Source organism: Bison bison, unplaced genomic scaffold, assembly GCF_000754665.1.
Source record: "Bison bison bison isolate TAMUID 2011002044 unplaced genomic scaffold, Bison_UMD1.0 scf7180017864037, whole genome shotgun sequence".
Taxonomy (NCBI): Eukaryota; Metazoa; Chordata; class Mammalia; order Artiodactyla; family Bovidae; genus Bison; species Bison bison.
The window spans coordinates 6,265,065-6,265,351 of NW_011494609.1; positions in this window are offsets into that span (position 1 = coordinate 6,265,065).

Consider the following 287-nt stretch of genomic DNA (forward strand, 5'->3'; position numbering starts at 1 on the left):
CCAGCAACGTGGTGGGCAACCGGATGCTCGTCCTTGAAGCCTCTGTGCCCCCGCCCCCCCCCGCCCCCCGCCTTGTGGGCAAAGGGAGCAGCTGAGAGGAGCAGGGTCAGTCCAGCCTCAGACCGGGCGCCCAGCTTCACCAACACCTGGGGTGACCGCTGACGTGGGTGTGGGGAGCCAGGCGGAGTTTGCGGGTGGGATAGAGCCCTGACCTCCTGCGTCTCCTTCAGGGTCCTGGGTGTTGTTCTCGGCCGTGCAGGGTGGAACGACAAGATATTTATTCTTTC